The 19598-nt window shown below is 36.8% G+C and overlaps 1 protein-coding gene across 3 annotated transcripts in view; it reads left to right on the top strand.

The window, feature by feature from the left end:
* Prp39 (pre-mRNA processing factor 39) overlaps window positions 1–19598 on the top strand; it is a 203643-nt gene that overhangs the window by 40677 nt on the left and 143368 nt on the right. The window lies entirely within an intron of this gene.

Raw genomic sequence — 19598 nt, 5'->3', positions numbered from 1 at the left:
CGAAAGAGGTTACAAAAATGTAATTGTTTCATCTCTTCGAAAAACACAAGAAGTTCTTGTCGTAGCTCGTGTACAAGGGTAAGTACTTTCCCCCTTGACAGCCACCTCATCTCAGTGTGTAAAAGCAGCCGTCTGTGTTGTGAATCCATATCAATACAAAGCTTTTCGAATAAATGCGATTTGACAGGTCTTGTTTTAATAAAGTTTACCATCTGAACAACTTGATCTAAAACTTCTCTTAATTTTTCTCCCAATGTTTTTGCCATCAAGGCCTCCCTATATAGGAAGAAAGCAGTGAGTTAAGATGACATTCTTATTTTGTTTTTTACAAAAGATGTAATGCCCTTAACACAGCCTACCATGGAAGGGGCTCCATCTGTACAAATGCCTACACACGATTTCCATGTTAGCTGCCATTTATCAAGATAGCTATTCAAAATGTTAAAAACGTCCTCACCTTTTGTAGCACTTAATTCTTTGCAAAAAAGAAACTGATTTACTATTTGATCTTCATTAATAAAACGGACAAATGCTAAGAGTTGTGCCTTGTTGGTAATGTCTGTTGACTCATCAACTTGCAATGCAAAATTTGAATACTGAAGTTTATTACGGCATACATTTTTCTCGATATCAGAAGACATTTCTATAATACGCCTGTGAACTGTATCATTGGACAGAGGAATCTTGCTTATTTTCATTGCTGCTTCATTTCCTAGCATTGCCATGGCCATTTTTTTGCGTGCAGGCAAAATAAGTGACTCACCTAAAGTATGATCTTTTATATTTTTTGCTATCAGTTCTGAGACTTGATAAGAAGCGATTTGAGCTTTATCAGAAACAGTCATTATACTTTTAAAAGAATTTGTGAAACCAAAGCTTAAATAACTTTCATTATATTTGCGAATAGGCTGCGATTTTGCTTTCTTACTTGCACTTAACTTTTGCTCACTTCCAGAATCTGATTCTTCAATGTCACACTTCTTTTTGAGAAATCTATCCATTTTATTTGGGTGTATTTATCTGAAAATAAGTAATATGCACATAACATCCACTTCCAACACTTTTAAAATAAGTAATATACACAACAAGAATAAACCATATTCGCTGTTAATTAACATAATAATGATGTGTTGACAAAAAGATCGGTATATCCGTAATGAAAAGGTATAATAGAGTAACTATATTTATTTTTATATCTGGACACACATTTCTCTGGAATACCACAGGGTGCACCTGGAAATCTTCTAGGGTGCACCAGTGTGCCCTGGCACACCCTTTGAGAACCACTGCTCTACACCCTTATTACCCACACACTCTTACACATCTTCCAGAAGTGACCCCTTGTTCTCCTACTCCTCATGTATTGAAACATTTCTAATAAATTATAGAGAGTACAATTTCTTTAGTAAAATTGTACTCTCTATTGGTGATGAGATATGTTGATATAAGTAGTAAAGTGTGTTGGTTGTATAATTTCCAAATTGCCAGTACACATCTCATTCGTTCAGTATCAGTGGATATTTACTAAAGGGGGTGCACCATGTGAGGGTGAGGATTGGACATTGGTTCAGAAGCCCCAGTTGGTTTTCCATATTCCTTAAAGGTGATGTGGAGGTCTTCTCCCATTTATTTGGCTTTGACCTTTAAGTGATCCCATAAAATGTTTAAATTAAATTAAAATGCTAAATGTTAAATGATGTTAAATACAAAAATATTGAAATGCTGACAAGTAACATGACTAATTTCTAAGAAAATTGTTGACAGAAGATTAGTAATGTAATCTTAATCATGTACTGCTGTTAGTTGCCCAAACACATCTTGAGGGTACATATTAGGAAATTGATGTTCATACACCATATTCCTATTTGTATATAGAAAATATGATTTCTGAATTGATTTAACTTTGGTATCTTCTTGGGTCTAGCTCTCACTAATGGTCTGGGGAATGATCCTTCCTGTGATGTTTTTGCATTATTGGATACTGAGGCAACTGATGTGAAGTCAACAGCTTCTATATACAAGTGGGCTAATTGTGGCAATACTTCAGTTTTGTTTGGTTAGGCAAAGGATTAAAAGGAGGATATAATTTCTTGTCAAGTATAATATGCTTTGTAACCCATCAAAAAAAAAACACATCACATTATAGACTTATCCTTAGAACAAAATTGATTTTGAAGATGGTGTTAATTATTTTCATGCATATTTTTGATAGTGCTTGATGTATACATGACCTACTTCATACATTGCTGCTTCATACATGTTTAAAATATCAGCTAAACATTTATTCTGATTTTTATTTTTAATTTCAGTAGATATATTTATCTTTTGCCTTAATTTTTGAAATGCTACTTGTAGACATAGATTAACAAAAAATTTAATCAATCTCCACTTTATTTATCTTCTTAATAACAGAAGCAGGATATCATGAATCCTTTTGCTTCCTTAGCAAACTAGACATTTGTATGCTAGTGGCATTAATGCTCTATGACAAAATTGTTTTTGAAGTACAAAACATTTAAGTAAGATCTTAATTTAATAAGACACCATATGTTATCATTAAATCTCATCACTTTGGATGGGCATGTTGAACTGTGACACAGTTGTAGGCAGTAAGCAAGACATTGTTACACCTTCCTCCCTCCCACCAAAAAAAAGTATTCTCTCAGAAGATTTAAAAATTTTTGAGATTAGGAATGTGCAGCACTTTAACATATAATGGCAGTTGGTGGTTGTTGGAAAGCTAGCCACTATGTAAGTCAGTCAGTATTGTGTTATTTATGAAACTTTAAGGAGATAGTTCATCATCATAATGCTAAATATGGATATAGACCTTATGATCTCTTCCAGTCTCCAAGAGAGAGGTGCGAGGATGGAGAGGTAAATGAGAGACCGGTGCAAGACATAAGTAGAGAGGAAGTGGTTTGGGTACTGAGAAAGATGAAGAATGGAAAGGCTGTGGGAGCAGACCAGATACCTGGGGAAGTGTGGAAAAGTTTGGGCAGTGAGGGCGTGGATATGTTATGGGATCTAATGTGTAAAATAGCCCAACAGGAAAAGATACCAGAGGAATGGAGGAAAAGTATTCTCGTCCCAATCTACAAAGGAAGAGGAGATGTCCAAGACTGTGGCAACTATAGAGGAATCAAGCTAATGTCACACCCATTAAAAATATGGGAAAGAGTAATTGAAGCAAGGTTACAGCAGGAAACGAAAATTGGTGAGGAGCAGTTTGGATTTATGCCAGGAAGAGGGACAACGGATGCAATATTTGCGCTAAGGCGATTGATGGAGAAATATAGAGAGATGCAAGTGGATCTGCACATGGTGTTTATAGACCTGGAAAAGGCATATGACAGAGTGGCCAGGGAGGAGGTATGAGGAAGAAGGGGGTGTCGGAGAAGTACGTGAGGTTGGTGAAGGAGATGTATGAGGGAACAGAAACTCAGGACAGGTCTAGTGTCGGCATGACAGAAGGTTTCCCTATTGTCGTAGGGCTACACCAAGGGTCACTCTGACCCCCTACCTCTTTGACCTGGTCATGGATGTACTAGTGCAGGATGTCAAGAAGGAGGCACCATGGAGCATGCTGTTTGCTGATGACATTCTATGCGAATCATCCCGAGAGAAGCTTGAAAATACCCTGGAAGAGTGGAGAAAGGCATTGGAGGAGAGCGGCATGAGAATTAACTGGGTGAAGACTGAATATATATCAACGGGGAGTGACGAGGATATCGTCATACGACTCCAGGGTGAAAGGCTAATTTCAGGGAAGAAATTCAAGTACCTTGGGTTGGTTGTCGAGAGGAATGGTGACCTGGATGAGGAAATACAGCACCGAATAACATGCAATTGGAGGAAGATGAGCGGGGTCCTGTGTGACAAGAGAGTGAGTTGCAAGAGGAAAGGAAAGCTCTATAAGATGGTGGTGAGGCCGGCAATGCTCCATGGTGCGGAGACGTGGCCTATAACCAAGGCACAGGAGAGGAAGAGGGAGGTAGCGGAGATGCGGATGTTGAGATGGATGAGTGGTGTGACAAAGAAGGACAGGATAAGGAATGACTACATCAGAGGGACGGTTAAGGTGGGACCACTTGGCAAGAAGATGCAAGAAAGTAGGCTGAGGTGGTTTGGACATGTTGAGAGGAAGGGTGAGGAGTATGTTGGTAAACGAGTGGAGTATATGGAGTTGGAGGGAAGGAGGAAAAGAGGTAGGCCCAAGCTCAGGTGGAGGGATAAGATGACAGAGGATCTTAGGGAGAAAGGATGGAGTCCAAAGGATGCTCTGGACCGGAAAACTTGGAAGAGAAAGGTTAAAGATTGGTGTGCCGACCCCGTTTAACATGGGATAAGGCAGAGTGAAAGAAGAAGATCTCTTCCAGTCTCATTTTTATTTTAATAGCCTCTTTTGAAGTCTAGCTGGTCTTCTCTTTCCAAATTGGTTTATATTTTATAGGAGAAAGCTATTTAAATTAAAATGGATTAAAGTACATAAAATAGAATAAGTACTGTAACTTGGGTTAGAACAATTAGGGAAAATAGCAGAAAATTTTCTATATCTGGTTTACTTTATTTTTATAATATCTTGCCAAAGAAGATTAAAGGAATTTAATTTCAATGTTTGGTCGAGTAGGAAGTGAATTTTCTTGGTCATTAGTGCTGGAAATTAAAAAGATCATGCTTCTCATTCCTGCTTTCTCCTTTTCATGTAGAAAAGGAGGAGAAGGAAGCAGAGATGGGCAGATATTAACCTGTTGCGCTAGCAGCGGATTCAGAGATTTCTGTCATTGAGTGAAAGAAGTTTTTTTTTCAAATTCTGATTTGAAATGGTTTGTATATATATTTCATGTTTTGGACCCTGTTAAAACCAAGCTGGAGCTTTTATTCACATAGTTATGATTTATTTTCATTGCAGGATGCATTGGCACATCTAAGCCATGAATAAAGGATGAGAATTCATGATAAAATGAGGGGTGAAGATACTCACCCAAGTAAGAATAATTTCTGTGACATGTTCAGAGCAAATGTCCTGGTTAGGGATTTAATGGACAGAAATTGCAGAGGTTTCCCCAAGCATATGGCATTCAGAGGTGATAGATTATGGGACATTCATTCTTATCATTTTTGCAAAGAATTGCATATTTTTGGGAAGGATATTAAGTTTTGATCTGAATTGTCTGTGGATGAGATTATGTTAAGTTTGATTGGAAGGGTCACTGATTAAAAAATGATGAATGAAGTTGATAAAATGATCAGTAATTCTGTTCAAACACATGCACTGTTTGAATGAGATAGTTGGTAGTAAATTTTTAGTATTACTTAAACTGAATGAGTGAGAGCAGAGAAAGTCGCCCATTTGGACTTGTGTAAAATTACTCATGAAAATAATGCTGCTGGAAAAATTTAGATGTGAAGAATAAAGGGAAAAAACTTCTGAATAGTTTGATTAGAGGAAGCAGATGAAAGTTTGAGATGAGGAATTCTTGAACTGGAACAGATCAGATAAGGATAATTCCATTTATCCATCTATTAATTTCTCACTTAATGAGTGAAAACTAAACAGTTTTAGTCCATATGCACACTTATCAAGTGTGCTTATGGACTGAAGATAATGAACTTCAGCAAGGTTAGAATTTACTACATATTAAAAAAATGCAAATAAATACAAAATGTTATATTCAGGCAATGACAATCAGGGAAAAGAAGGTGTAACTATAGTATTCAACACAAAATAGGAGGCTAATCTTCTTGAATGGCAAGCAGTATCAAGTAGAGCGATGTGGGCAAATATCAGAATGGGGAATTGGACAATAAGACTTATTTGTGCCTATGGTCCCACAAAAGGTTCTGCTAAGGTAGAAGTGGGGGAATTTTTGAGGCTATAGAGAAAGCAACTGACACAATGAAAAAGGAAAAGTTGGTCCTTGTTGGGGGTGCTTAAGGGTCAAAGCTGTATAACTGAGAGGAGACCTCCACATAGCCTTTAAAGGAATGCAGAGAACCGACCAGGGCTTCTGACCTAATGTCCAATCCTCACCTTCTCGTGGTGCACCCTGTTGGGCATCTACTTTGATACTGAACGAACGAGGATGGGCTGGCAATTTGAGATTTAGCCGACCAAATGGTATTCTTATTGGTTAAACCAAAATAAAAAAATGATGGTACAACATGACAAAATTTCATGCCGGCTGGGGCGTCGCCTGGTTAAACAATGCCCCCGTTTTTGCCAGGGAACCAGGGCGAACAGCGAAAAGTCAGCTACTGGAACAAATCTGAAAACAAACCCCAACTCAACATCACCAGAGTTAAAGATCGGTACTATCAACGTAAGAAGCCTGAATGGCAAAGAAATGGAGCTAGCTGAGGAATTAGATAAGTACCAGATCGACATAATAGGGGTGACTGAAACAAAAAAGACCAAAACTGGTGAGATCTTTCTGAGCAATAAATACAAAATGTTATGTTCAGGCAATGACATAACTGGTAATTAATTTACGGAATTAACAACGCATATAAAGTATATTAATTAAAGATAACTTTAATGAATCACTTCTATATTTCGGCAATGTCACATTGCCATCTTCAGGAACATAAAGATATGGTATGTGCACTAAGGAACTAACAAAGCAAATGAGGAAGAAAGTAAGAAACTAATTTTTTCCTAAAGTCCTAATGGTGCCCTCTTGCGGGCTAATTTGGTAGTCTTGGCAGTTGGGCTGAAGTTCTCATAATGAAAGTCTCCCAAATTTGGGGCAGTTTCATGCACCCAAATTTGTTGAGGTTAGGAACGTTTTTTAGAGCTGCTGAAGATTCTTTGAATAATCTTTCGTATTTAAACTTGCTGCGATGGATTATTTTTGTTTTCTTCCAACAAATTTTATGGTGGGTATCTAAGGCATGGTCTGCCAGCCCAGAGCAGCTGTACTGGTGAAACCGGATGGTCTTGGTGTTCTGAAATCCTGATATTTGTTGTTCTGCCTGTTTGGCCAAAGTAGGACAGTTTGCAGCTGCAAGGGACCTGGTATACACCAGGTAGGTCTAGGGGAAGTGGTTGGTCTTTGGTAGAGCAGATAAGGGATGCCAACTTTTTATATGGTCTGTAACAGGAAGTAAGGTCATATTTTTTGAGGATATTAGTTATTTTTTCAGAGGTGCGCTGGATGTAGGGGATAGTGGTAGACTTGGTGTAGTCTTTATTGTGGAGGGGGGGGGGTATGGTTTACAGGTTTTAGTATTTTTTGGATTTTTTTGGGGTTATAGCCATTGGCTAAGAAAGTGTTGTCCAGCTCCCCATTCTCATATTTGCCCACATTACTCTACTTCAGACTGACTTTCTTAGCCAATGGCTATAACCCCAAAAAAATCCAAAAAATACTAAAACCTGTAAACCACAACCCCCTCCACAATAAAGACTACACCAAGTCTATCACTATCCCCTACATCCAGGGCACCTCTGAAAAAATAACTAATATCCTCAAAAAATATGACCTTACTTCCTGTTACAGACCATATAAAAAGTTGGCATCCCTTATCTGCTCTACCAAAGACCAACCACTTCCCCTAGACCTACCTGGTGTATACCAGGTCCCTTGCAGCTGCAAATTGTCCTACTTTGGCCAAACAGGCAGAACAACAAATATCAGGATTTCAGAACACCAATACTACATCCGGTTTCACCAGTACAGCCGCTCTGGGCTGGCAGACAATGCCTTAGATACCCACCATAAAATTCGTTGGAAGAAAACAAAAATAATCCATCGCAGCAAGTTTAAATATGAAAGATTATTCAAAGAATCTTCAGCAGCTCTAAAAAACGTTCCTAACCTCAACAAATTTGGGTGCATGAAACTGCCCCAAATTTGGGAGACTTTCATTATGAGAACTTCAGCCCAACTGCCAAGACTACCAAATTAGCCCGCAAGAGGGCACCATTAGGACTTTAGGAACAAAATTAGTTTCTTACTTTCTTCCTCATTTGCTTTGTTAGTTCCTTAGTGCACATACCATATCTTTATGTTCCTGAAGATGGCAATGTGACATTGCCGAAATATAGAAGTGATTCATTAAAGTTATCTTTAATTAATATACTTTATATGCGTTGTTAATTCCGTAAATTAATTACCAGTTATGTCTAACCAACGTATAAGTCTTACTACTAGAATCAGGCAATGACAATCAAGGAAAAGGAGTAGCCATTGTATTCAACACAAAATACGAGGCTAATCTTCTTGAATGGTAGTCAGTCTGAAGTAGAGTAATGTGGGCAAATATGAGAATGGGGAGCTGGACAATGAGACTTATTTGTGCCTATGGTCCCACAGAAGGTTCTACTAAGGTAGAAGTGGAGGAATTTTTTGACGCTTTAGAAAAAGCAGCTGACACAATGAAAAAGGAAAAGTTGTACCTTTTTGGGGATCTAAATAGCAGAGTAGGAAATGATTGTGAGACATACAAAAATATTTTGGGAAAATTTGGAGAAAAGAGCAAAACTAATAATACTGGCAAATATCTGTTGGATTTCTGCTCAGGACATGGACTGGTTATTACTAACACCATGTTCCAGCATAAAAATGTGCACAAATTCACATGGAGAGAAGAGGCTAGGAATAAGAAAAGTCTCATTGACTATGTTATTGTTGATAGTGATGTTTTCTCCCTGGTGCAGGCACCAGAGTGTACAGAGGATTTGAAATTGGAAGTGATCACTATTTAGTCTTGAGCAGGATAAAATTGAATTTCATATTGAAAAGAATAACATGTAAGAAAGTTTTAAAGCGAATAAAAGTTGAGCAGCTCTCAGATGTGAACTGTAGACTAAAATACAGAAAGATTATTGAAAAAAAAATGAAAGAGTTTGAGAGCAGGAATCAAACCTTGGAGATTCAGTGGCAAACTGAAGAAAACATTGATTGATTCTGCCGGAGAGGCATGTGGTGAGCTTGTCTGCAAGGATAAAAAAATCAGAACTCCCTGGTGGACACAGGAGGTTAAAGAGGCAGTGAAGGAAAAGAAGAAAGCATATCAAAAGTTCCTGTCAAATAAGTCAGCTTGTGCTCTTAGAGAATATAGAGACAAATGCAAGAATGCTAAACACTGTGTAAAACTAGCTAAACAAAAGTCATGGGAGGACTTTGGCAAAAATATAGAAAATAAATATCAAGAAGGTGGCAAAATATTCTGGAGGTTGTTGAAGAAGCTTAGGAATGGAGGAAAGAGTGCTGTAAAAGGAGTTAGAGATGATAAAGGTGACATGAAAAGTGAAAAATATATCCTTGAAGTATGGAGTAGTTACTTTGAAAAATTGCTAAATGAAACAAGCAGCGATGACAGCACAGTAGTGAAAAACACTTAACAGACATGCAATCAGAAATACATATCCATGCTTGAAGTAGAAAAAGCCATCAAAAGCCTGAAATGTGGAAAAGCAGCAGGAGTAATGATATTTGACCAGAAATGCTCAATTATGGAGGTATAAAAGTCTTACATTGACTGCACTGCATAGTAGTTCAGAAGGACAAATTCCAGATGATTGGAGCAGAGGTCATAGCACCCATATATATATAAAGGAAAATAAAACTGAATATTGGAATTGCAGAGGTATTTCCCTACTGAGTGTTCCTGGTAAGATTTATTTAAGTATACTTGAGAAATGGTTGAGAAAGATTGTGGAAGGGAAGCTTGGTGAAGAACAAGCTGGATTCACTAAATAGAGTATGTCAGGATCAAATTTTCATGTCAAAGAGTTGAGAAATCTTAGGATTATAACAAATATTTATATTTAAGTTTTGTAGACGTGGAAAAGGCGTATGACAAGGTGCCAAGAGAGAAGCTGTTCAAAGTGGTACAGTTGTATGATGTCAATGGAACATTATATCAAGCAATACTTAATCTTTATTTGAATTATAAGTCAGCAGTTAGAATTGAAGGAAGTACAGGAAGATGGTTTTATGTTAAATCTGATGTCAGACAAGGATGTACATTATCCTCTCTGTTATTTATTATGTATATGGATCACATTATGAAGGAAAGTGGTATTAAACCTGATATCTAAATTGGAGATGTTAATGTCAGCTCTTTGCTGACATTAACATCTCCAATTAACATTTGCTGACATTATGCGGATGATGTTATACCTCTAAATAAATCTGCTACAAGTGTGCAAGATTCCCTGACTAAAATTGAATAACTGTTGTAATAGATATGGTATGTAGGTCATCAATGACAATGACAATGAAAATAGGCAGAAGCATTGAATGTATCAACTGCATTGTGAATGGAGAACCTTATAGAACAAGTAAAAACATTTCAGCTACTTAGGTCTGATTTTTAGTGAAGATGGTAAATTAAATATTGAAATAAACAACAGAATCAACAATGCGATATGGTGTGAAGTCAACTGAATAAATTTATATTGAATAAGAGAGAAATTGGTCAAAACTCTAAATTAGCTGTATACAAGACCATGTTCAAACCAATTTTAACTTATGGATCTAAGAGCTGGGTTAGAAGTGAAACACTTGACCAAAGATTAGAGACTGCAGATATCAGAGTCCTGAGAAAGATTAGGGGAATGAACAGATGGCATCAATGGCAATATTATATTAAAAACGAGGATATTAGGAAAGAACTTGACATTGTCAGCATCCAGAAATACATTAGCAGAGATAATCTCAGGTGGTATTTGAACAGAATGGGAGAGAAAAGATTAGCAAAAGAAGTGTGCTTTGCCAGGTAGTTGACAGGAAAAAGACCCAGAGGAAGACCAAGATATAGGTGGATTGATACAGTAAGATGCCTTAGAAGATAGAAATATAAGATCTGATAATGTTGAAGTCTTGAGAGGTAAGAGATTGATTTGGAGGAAATTTGTAGATAGGAAGTTGGTAATGGTATAAGTTTTTCATGCAGTATTATCATATCCTGTACATCCCTTAACAAAAAACTGTTAGTTACTTTTTTGCAAGCAGGAAGAAACCAGATTTGGTTCAAATATTGCCTTGATTAATCCTGAGGATCTTAGAAGTCTCCTAAGACATTTATTATTAGGCTTGTTTTAGTTCACTCTTCAGGTGGCTATTCTGTGGAATCAGTGTACTGTTTCATCCTCATTTGGAAGGGGAGAAACATTTTGGATTCTCTTTGCAAGTGGGTCAGAGAGTTTATTTTCAAGCATGACCCTCACCTATTATATCCTCAGTGAAATTGCTTAAACACAAATGAGGAAAAGAATAATGTTTGGGAGGTAAATGTTTTTATCAGCTTCAGGCATCTTGTAAGCAAGGTTGTGGTGGTATTGTACCAGCCTATGAAAATGATTAATCACGTAAAATGTTTAATTGATGTTCCATGTGTGGAAATATTTTGCTTTAGAAATATTCACTATTTTTGCTGTATCTTCTTGTTGATAAACATACAATATTATTATTGCTATTATTATTATTAACATCTGACCTCCATGGAATCAGAGACTCATCATGTGAGGTACACACTGTCGCACTCAAAGCTCAACCAGCTGTGCCTTTAACTGATTCAGTGTGTCTACATTCACAACACACTCAGGTTGTGAGTGGAATGCATTCCACTCACCAACCACTCATGTAAAGAACTTGCTCACACCCTCCTTATACAGTTTCCAGGGATGTCCTCTTGTTCTACCCCCCCCACTCTCCCACTCTATGAAAATCTCCTCCATGTCAACCTGATAACAACTCCTTATTAACTTATGTCTTAATCATATCCCCCCACCTCCTCCTTATATTCATGAGGCTTTGCAATTTACATTCTTTCACGCTGTTTCATACTCTACATTCCAATGACACCTTTGTATATCTTCTCTGGACCCTTTCTGACATATCCTCATCACCTTGAAAACCTGGTGACCAAATCTGTGTATAATACTTCATGAGGCCTGATACAGTGGCATCATAACCTCTCTATTTCTGCACATTAGGGTCCACTGCATCATTGCCATTATCCAATGTGACATCTTCTCAACTTACCAAATTTCAAAACCTTACACTTTGCAACATTGAACTGATAGTTTCACTTACCTGCCCATTCATACAATCTATTCGAGTCTTGTAAGGCCATCTGTTTGACTCGCTTGACTCTGCATTGCTTCCCCCAATTTTGCATCATCTGGAAACAGCTGCATATCACCAGTTAAACCCATCCCAGTATCATTAATATACAAATTGAACAACGATGTCCTAAAACTAACCCCTGCAGGACACCACTAGTGACCTTCCTCTTTTGGGATTCTGCATCCCTATATACAACTTTTTGATACCTATCTGACAGTCAGTCACCTATCATACTCAGAAGTCTTATCCAATCCTATCCATTTCAATTTATTTAACAGCTTGTTGTGTGGTAGTCTATCAAAAGCTTTTGCAAAATACCACTGTATATGCATCTTCCTTGTTCAAGACATTTGTGGCCTTGTTATAATACATAACACAATTAGTAAAACATGCTCTCCCTTTAACAAACCCATGCTGACAACTACAGAGAATACTGCTATTATGAACCCATTTCTGAGTTGATATCTAGTTCTCACCAATCTCTCTAGTTCCTTTCATCACAACTCCAGATATACAGATTGACATATAATTTGTAGCCACAGCCTTATTGTCACCTTCATGCAGTGGAACAATTTTACTTCTTTGCTGTTGTAAGACTTATTAAACAGGTATGTTAATGCTACTGCAAATTTCCTGGAACATTCCTTTAGGATGCATGGTGATATATCATCAAATCCTATCACTTAATTGACATCAAGTTTATTTATTTCCTCATATACCTCCTGCTCACTCACAATTAAGCCATCTTCTCCTGTGTTCTCTTCACTTGAGTTTCTCATGGTGATGAGGATGACACACCCATATAAATTGATTGCTGAGTACCTTAACAGCATCTTCTGTAACTGTTACCATTCTACCATTTTCATCCATTAACATCATTTTACCATAATCATTCTCCCTTCTGCTTGCCACACACGTAAAAATTACTCTAGAGTTTTTCTTCACACGATTTGCTAATTTCTGCTCATACTGCACTTTTGTTGTCCTTGCTGAGTCACTCCCCTGGCTTGCTCTTTATACTCATTTTATACTACACTCATTATATGAAGTGTACTTTACACTTCACTAATTTTCATTAGTGTTAATGGTTTCCTATATTGTAGAAAGGGTTGAAACAAGAACATTGGAATAGTAATTTTGAGGATATGGATTTATTTTTGTTCTACAGATGGGGGGTGGGATTTCTAATCTACTACTACTATATATAAGTACTAATGGTATTAGAAAAAAAAGCGGCATATGCAGTGGTAACTGAGAAGCACAGTCCTTCAGAATAACTGAAGATATACTATCAAGTATAGGAGGCTTTTTGGTATTTAGATTGATCAAGATGTAATAATTTTTTTTTGGGGGGGGGGTTGGCAGGAATTTAATATAGTAGGCTTGAAATGGTAGATTTACATGTTTCAGAATAACCAGAGACATAGCATTGAGTATGAATAGTTTTTTTATATTCAAATTGATCAGTTTTTTTTGTTTTTTTTTCTAAATAAAGTAGGCATTGAATATAGTGTACTTGAAATGGTAGATTTATATGGTTCAGGGTAGTGAATCTATTTCATTATTTTTACTTAATGTTACCAGTTTGAAGTGGTGCCAGATGATATGTGTTCTAGGACGGGAAAATCTATGAGTGTGCTAATGGACTTCATGAAATTATTTTCCATTTTTACACAAAGAATAAACATTTCCTGATGCATTCATCAATGAGGGTGACATTATTGGCATTCACTTCAACTGAGACTTCTTAAGTCTGATATGAACTGTTTCATTGATGAAAATAATTGTTTATATAAATATGTTAAGCCATAGAATGACAAACCACTACCACTAATACTCAATCTTTTTAATGCTCTAAAATAATTTTGCAAGGCTTTTCCACCCATTTAAAATTTGTTTTTTTCAGCACTTAGCACTTTTTGTATGAAATTGATGCATTGATCCACACTTTTTGGGGATAGCTCACATCACCCAATATGCATGAGTTAGCAGAAAAATGGATAACTAGAATTGTCTTTGTAAATAATATTTCAGCAGACCTCTCTGGATGCCTATGACATATAGAAACCAAATTAGACCAAAGTTGTAGCTGATATCCAGAACACATTATTGACATTTGGTTATTTCAAAATCAGTTTTCATCATGCTGTTTGTTTGCAATTGTTACAAGTTTCATTATAAGCAGGAGATGAAGCTGGGGGTTTTCATTGAAAATCAATTATATTTTTGCTTCTTATCCCAGATATTTAGATAATGAGAAGAGAACATTGATATAGTGGAAAGATCTTGGGATCCCCTAGCTGGTTGTTATGCTAGAATCTTCCTAGATATTGCTAAATTTCAATGCCATAAAAACTCAGGCTTGCCTTATTACCTGCAAGAAAGATCCTATTTAACTTCCATTTACTTTTGATAATATAGTAGTTTTCCAAATTTCTATTCATTATCAGCTTTTTCTTCTTGGGCTGAATGTCACATCCACTTTATCCTGGGCATAAACATTACATGCATAGCCTCCTTAGCCTATAAAAATCTAAATGTTCTTTTCTGTTCAAAACATTACTTCTCTTCTGCTTAATGCCTAACACATAGTCTCAGATCTAGCCTTGGAATATTGTTCCCGCATTTGGGGTGGTGCACTCAAAATCTTCTTAAGCTTCTTGATATATAGAAGAAGGCAACCTGCTTAATAGATGATCCTTCCCTCAGACCCCCCCACCCCTTCAGTCACTTTCCTATAGGAGTTCTGTTTCTGCACTTTTCTATAGGTACTTTCATGGGCATTGCACTTCTGAATTGGTTGCTACCATTTCTTCACTTTTCTTCCAATTATGCAAGAACTAAGCAGCCATTGGCCAATACCCATACACTGCCCAACTAAAAACATACTAAATAAACTTGTGATCATCATTCTCCTTCATTACATCCACATCTATTCTTTGGAACAATCTCCCTTAATCTGTTTTTCTAACTGAATACAACCTTGAGCTTTTTAAGAAACATATCAGTAGATTACTTCTTTCTGCATAAACACTTACCCACACATGGCACTGTTGTGTTATATGTCCTGTGACCTTTAATGTGTGCAATCATCATAAAAAAAAAAAAAAGATATGGCATGAGGTTGAACAGCTTTTTTATATTAATTAATTCACTAGAGAATGTTTTTATTTATTATTTTAAAAATATTGGTACATTATACTTAAACATTTCCATGCAATGATATAATATCCATTGTAGAAATGAATATTAAGTAATATAAGTATACTAAGCTAATTCTACATGAACATTATTAATGAAAAATGTTTAACCATTAAACGATTATTTAAGGAATAAGAAATTAGTGTGATTAAAAGTATTAGTAAATGGGCTCTTTTGCAATATTCTTGAGCTCGGAAAGCAAATACTACCTTAGATTAGTATTATATTGTTTATAATTAAAGAATTATATAAAGAAACACAATAGTTCTTTGATGTACAATATATATATATATATTGTATGTGTGGTAGTCTGTATACTTTCTCAATTCTTTTATTTTTAAACTCGATTTGTTTCCTTTCATAGAGAATGCAAAGATATGAAATATGTAAATATAAAAACTGAAACAAATTTATTTTGCTAACATTGGTGCAATACTTGCACATGCCCTCCAAATTTCTGGGGCCCATGCATTTTAGGCTGTCATTAGCAGATTTCAGTAAAAGTAATGATGAGTAATAGTTTGTAAAATATTGGATTTTAATCACACACACACACACACACACACACATATATATATATTTGAAAGTGAACAAGTTGGTTTTTTGTATAGTGATAAAGTTGATAAATGTGCTAGGAGTTACTTCACCAAGGGCAATTAAGTTCAAAACAGGATTCTAAAATATTTATATTGGCAACACTGAATGATCAAATCATGGAAAAGAGTGGTTGAATTGATGGAAAGGAGGAAAAAAACAAATTGAATCTGTACCAATGCTTCCCAATAAATTTGATTGAGGAAGTGATGGAAGGAAAACCTGGTAGAACAAGACCAAGAATCCAGTACATGAGTGACATCAAAAATGGACAAAGCTACCAAACAGTCAAACCAACAGCACAAAACAGAGGACTATCAACAACCCATGCTACCTGCCAACCAATAAGTTGTTGTTGTTGTTATTATTACATGGGCACCTCCATGGAGTCCGAAGACTCATCTTGGTAGAGCCAATCTATCATACCTTTCCTTGAATCCATTAACAGACAAAGCACTCACAACTGACTCTGGCAACCCATTCCACTCATTTACCACTCTCCAAGAAAAAAAATCTAGTACATACACCCCATACTGACCACACCTTTATTCATCTTCTAGGGATGACCCCTTGTTCTGATCCCTCTAGCCAAGTGTTGAAACATTTCCTTGCATCTATCCTATAAAATCCTTTCTTCTTCTTCTTCAACCATTTGGTTCTGTCCACTGCTGGATGAAGCTCTTCTCCATGGTTTTCCAGACCACTTGGTTTTCTGCCTCTCCCATCCTTCATTTCACTCCTCCACCTTCTCGGTCTTTCTCTTCATCTTTCTTTATCCATTAGTCTCCACTCTGTTGTTTTTTTAGTCCATCTCCTGTCATTGCATCTGTAATATGGCTAGCCCATCTTCACTTAGCCTGTTTAATGTATTTTACAATATCTGTGACACCTGTTTGAAATCTTATTCAGGTATTTGTCTTCTTATCTCTTAATGTTATTTTTAGCATACTTCTCTCCATGCAATGTCGTGTTGTTCTCAGCTTTTTATTTAGTTTTGTTCAGTTTTTGTTTTTTTGTTAAAGTCCATGTTTCTCCCATGTTAGGACAGGAAGTATGCACTGGTCGAAAGCTTTCTTTTTCAGACTCATAGGAATATCACTCCTGAAAGGATTTTATCACTTCAGAAGTGATAAAATCCTTTAAGCAACTTAAATGTTTCTATCATATCCTCTCTTTTTCTCCTATCAACCAACTTGTACAATCCACACATCTTCAATCTATCCTAATAGGGAACATTCCACAGGCCATTCACCATTTTGGTCACTTGCCTCTGAATCCTTCAATAAATTTCGTTTAATCCAACTTCCAACCTCTGAATCCTCTCTGCCACTTCCTCATCCCAAGAAACCCAGGTATCAGACTTGAGCACAGTAATCCAGATGTGAGAGTATCAAGGCCTTATAAAGAAGAATTACAACTTCCTTAGCTCTACTTGTTAATGTGTTCTTCACTAGCCAAGTAATCTTATGGGCTAATTTAGCAACCTTAGCAATATGTCCTCTAAACTTAACTCTTTGTCTACCACCACCTCTAAATCTCTAGCTTCATCTATTTCCTGCAGTACTGTGCCATCAATGTGATACACAGCTTGTAATCTATTTATCCCAAAATGCATAACTTTACATTTTTCGACATTAAACTGATACCCACTGACAGGTCTATTTAAATCGTCCTGTAAAAGCTCTCCACATTGCTTTAATTAACTATTAGTCTACCTAATTTTGCATCATCAGTAAACAACTGAATATTTCCTTTCAGGTTATATATGTACAAATTAAACAGCAGTGGTCCCAGCACTGAACCTTGTGGCATACCACTAGTCACCAGTTTTTGCCTCAATTCTGCTTCTCCATATACCACTTTCTGATATCTATCCAGCAGCCACCATCCTATCCATTTAGCCACTGTCATATACATCCCCATTTGTTCTAATTTGCATAACAATGTTCCATGTGGTATTCTGTCAAATGCCTTTGCAAAATCATCGTGTAGCCATTTCCTTTATCTAACTCAGCTGTTACTCTATTACATATAAAAAAAAGTTAGTAAATTATTAAGTATAACCGACCCTTTACAAAGCCATGTTGACCCTCATACAGTATCATATTTTTATCTACCCATTCTTGAATTCTCTTTTCTATCAATTTTTCTAGTACTTTTTCCACCACGCCTGAGATACTGATCGGTCTATAATTTGCTACCGTAGTCTTAGAACCTTCCTCATGCACTTTTCCACTTCCTTGGAATTCTACCAGAGCTGAGACTTAAATTAAACAGCTTAGTCAAAGACATTGCTGGTTCCCTTGCACATTCTTGAAAAACCCTAGCTGATATCCCATCTAATCTCACAGCTGTATTTACATTGAGATTCTGCAATATCCTAAGAAGCTCCAATTCATCCACCTCTGTTCCCACACTAGTGTTTGTCACACAGGTTAAAACAGTAACCTCACTGCTTTAACCTATCTGTCTCCTCGTGACCATCATCACTCATTAAGGTTAATCTTCCATAGTTATTGTTCTTCTTACTTGCAACATAATGAAAGAACTCTTTGGGATTTCCCTTGGCCTGCTTGGCTAAATTCTTCTCATAATTTGATTTTGCCTTCCTTGCCATGTTGATCACCTTTCTTTTCTGAACCTCGTACTGTTCATGAGTTTGCTGGTCACCTTTCTCTTTATATACCCTTTGCAGCATTTAATTCTTCTGCAGCTCGTTCTTAATGATATTATTCATCCATCTAACTCCTACCTGATTAACCCTTCTTACCCTAGGTATACAATTTAACACTGCTTCCTCTTGATGACCCTTAACTATATCCCACGCACTACTAACATCCTTACTCTGCAGTGTTTTATGCCATGGTACATATTTAAGCTTTTTCCTAAGCATGTCATAATCACCTGCCTTGTGGTTACATAAATACCCCTTCTTGATAGAATATTTCTCATGTGTTACTATCACACAAGTCAAGACCACATTGTTATTTTCATTAATTGGAGTCAATGTTATCACCTTGGTTATGGGTAGCTCTTCTGATCCTATGACCAGATCCAATTCTCTCCCACCCCTAGTCCCTTCCATTGATGCTGCCTTAAGTAATTATCCCTCAGCAAGTGTATAAGTTATATTTCCTTCCTGCCATGTTGTGATCGTTCTTCCTTCCAGTATATATCTCCATAGTTGAAGTCCCCCCCCCCCATAACAATCACTCATCCTATACTCGTACTAATTTGGCAATGCATGTCTTTCCGATCATCTGTGGAATTCTCTGGCCTATAGCAACAACGAACTGTATATTTTGTCTTACGGTCTCAATCTCACACCAGATTGTTTCAAATGAACAGCCACCCTCCTGCCTGTCTCCTACTCTTTTTCATTGCAATTCATCTGCTATCATCACAAGTACTCCCCCTCCCCCATCCTATCTACCCTGTAAATACTAAACCCTTCACATTCAATCCCTGTAACTACATTATCTGCTGTTAGCCAAATCTAACTAATGCCTATAACTTTTGGCAAGGTTGCAGTAACCAATGCCAAAAATCCCCCCCCCCCCCTCCTTCCTGATACTTCTGGCATTAGTATTATAAAAACAGCAACATCCCTTTATTTTCCCCACCCACTTTTATTTTCTGAATTGACTACCTTATTTAATATTTTTGCTGGGAAGAAGATTCCTCACTTGGTCATTCTTGTGTTCACTCGCTTCATGGGTGCCT

The sequence above is a fragment of the Typopeltis vanoorti genome, chromosome 4, assembly GCF_054136105.1.
Source record: "Typopeltis vanoorti isolate ZY-2024b chromosome 4, IOZ_Tvanoo_1.0, whole genome shotgun sequence".
Classification (NCBI taxonomy): Eukaryota; Metazoa; Arthropoda; class Arachnida; order Uropygi; family Thelyphonidae; genus Typopeltis; species Typopeltis vanoorti.
This window is presented reverse-complemented; position numbering and strand designations above follow the sequence as displayed.